The sequence below is a fragment of the Pteronotus mesoamericanus genome, unplaced genomic scaffold (genome assembly GCF_021234165.1).
Source record: "Pteronotus mesoamericanus isolate MK-2021 breed Mesoamerican mustached bat unplaced genomic scaffold, CSHL_Meso_final contig_25, whole genome shotgun sequence".
In the NCBI taxonomy this organism is placed as follows: Eukaryota; Metazoa; Chordata; class Mammalia; order Chiroptera; family Mormoopidae; genus Pteronotus; species Pteronotus mesoamericanus.
In genome coordinates this window covers 40,087,969-40,090,612 of record NW_026555105.1, presented here as the reverse complement: position 1 = coordinate 40,090,612, position 2,644 = coordinate 40,087,969, and the positions used below count along the sequence as shown (strand labels likewise).

The window sequence follows — 2,644 nt, the reverse complement described above, 5'->3', positions numbered from 1 at the left end:
GACCAGAGGGGATGAGGAGAGAGGACAATGGTGGAAAAAAGGGGAAGGGACTAGACAAAGAACATATATGAATGATCCATGGACATGGACAACAGAGTGGGAATTGACTGTGGGAGCGCGAGGTGAGGATGGAATAGGTGTAGGGGGGGTCAAAGGGGAAAATAGAGACAACTATAATAGAATAAACATGATTTATAAATAAAAAGGAAAGAAGACAGAGAGAAAAATAAAGAAGGAAAACAAAACTTCCATAGAGAAACCACTTTCAGGAGATGATTAGGTAGACTTGGGTTTTTTTCCTGCAAACATCTGTCAATTGGCAAATGAAGATATGATCTTTAGGATGTTCTATGTCATCCATTTCATACATATATGATGATACTATTGCAAGTGTAGTCCCATCATTACTGAAGGCAAGTGATGCAATGCTGGTGGGGCAGCAATGGAACTGGCACAGTTGCTTTTTGTTAAATGGATCCCAAATATTTACAATACCATCAGAACCACTTGTGGCAAATGTATTGTGGATGTTGTAAAAGAAAATGGCATTGACTGGTTAGATCTGCTCAATCTGATTTTCTTTCAGCTTGTGACACTTGAAGGCACAATTCTTCTGCTCCTCGGGGCTTAGGTTCAAGTACTCAACCGCCACTCTGCCTTTAATAGAGCTCAACACATAACCCTGCTTGTTTAGAAACGCTCGTATGCAGCGAGTCTGGTACTTGAGGCTGGACCCCCTGGGGCTGCTGCGGGTAGCCCATGTTCCGCAGGTCCTACACCAGCACCCTGCGGCGCGCAGTGCCCACAATCAGCTTGTCTCCAGACGCTGAGAGGGTGTACACCTTTTCAGGCTGAGAGAAGGTCCCAGCATTACAAGGAGTTCTGGGATCCCACAATATAACTGTCTGATCCCAACTCCCAGAAACCATCACATTCACTTCTGGACAGTACTCAACACATCTGACAGGAGCATCATGGATTCCAATAAGATTTTTTTGATCAGTATTCAAATCATGCATTTTCAATTGATGATCTAATCCCCCGCTCCTGACATGTGTTGGTTGGGTCGTAGAAGGCACAGTCCAGGACGTCGCCGGTGCGCTGGTACTTGAGCCGCATGGAATTGGCTGACACGTCGTAGAGGCACACCGACGTGTCCCAGGACGAGGCAAGCAGGAACTGGGAGGTTTGGGGGCTGTACTTCACCGAGGAAATGCCGTCCTCGGGTGGCTGGTTCAGCTTGAACTCGTTAGAGCCGATCATCTTTAGTTCCCTTCAGAATCAAGGGAACCGCGACTAGCTGCATCCTCGTTTTGCTCAGAGCACTTCTATTTTTTTAATAATCCTTTGTAATTCTGCGGTGTCTGTTGTCACCTTTCTCATTTTTTATTTTATTTATTTGGGTCCTCTATTTTTGTCTCTTAATGAGTCTAGTTAAAGGTTTATTAGTTTATCTTTTCAAAGAACCAGCCCTTGGTTTTACTTATCTTACATATTTTTTAGACTATTTTATTTATTTTCACTTTTCTTTATTGTTTCTTCTACTAAGTGTAGGCTTTGTTTGTTGTTCTTTTTCTAGTTCCTTTAGGTGTAAACTTAGATTTCTTATTTAAGAAATTTCTTGTTTCTTGAGGTGAGCTTGTACTGCTAGGAATTACCTGCCTAGGACTAATTTTGCTGTGCTCCGTAGATTTCATTTTCATTTGTCTTAAGGAATATTTTGATTTCTTTCTAGGTCTTGTCCTTAATGTAGTCATTGTTTATTAACATGTTATTTAGTCTCCATGTTTTTGTCTGTTTTTCAGGTTTTTTTCTTGTAATTGACTTCTTATTTTATAATATTGTGGTCAAAGAAGATGCTTGATATGACTTCAACCTTCTTAAATTTATGGAGATTTGTTTTGTGGCCTACCATGTGTTCTATTTTAGGAAATGTTCCATGTGCACTTGAAAGGAATATATATTCTGCTGCTTTGGAATGAAATACAAGTACTCTAAAAATACCAATTATATCTACCTAGTCTAATGTGTTTATTAAAGTGGCTATTCCTTGTTGATTTTCTATCTGGAAGATCTATCCATTAATGTCAATGGAGTGTTAAATTCCCCTACTATGACAGTGTTATTATCAATCCCTCTCTTTAAGCTCATCAGTATTTGCTTTATAAATTTAGTTGTTCCTATGTTAGGTCCATAAATGTTTCCCAGGGTTATACTCTCTTCTTAAATTGATTTCTTTATCATTACGAAATGTCCTTCTTTGTCTCTCATTATATTCTTTGTTAATTGAAAGAAAAAACAAACCGACAGCAACCAGAGAGAAGGAGGGAGGGGGGTAACAGGGAAAAGAAGGGGAAGGATCAAGTAAAGGAACAAGTATAAAGAATCCATGGACAAAGCCAAAGTGGGGAAGGATTGAGGATGGGAGGTGGGAGTGGGTGGGGCAGGGGAAAGTGGTGGCAGGAAAATGGAGACAAATGTATTTGAACAATAAAAATTAAAATAAAATAACTAAATAAAAATAGAGTACAATTTGTGTGATATAGCTATTTCTACCTCAGCTTTCTTTTGTTTCCATTTCCATAAACTATCTTTTTCCATACCTTTACTTTCAGTCTGTATCTTTCATTCTGAGCTTAGTCTC

At 39.4% G+C, this 2,644-nt stretch overlaps 1 pseudogene; it reads right to left on the bottom strand.

The window, feature by feature from the left end:
* Positions 1–265: 265 nt before the first annotated feature.
* LOC129070985 (mitotic checkpoint protein BUB3-like) lies at positions 266–1,263 on the bottom strand (annotated as a pseudogene).
* Between the last annotated feature and the right edge of the window lie 1,381 nt (positions 1,264–2,644).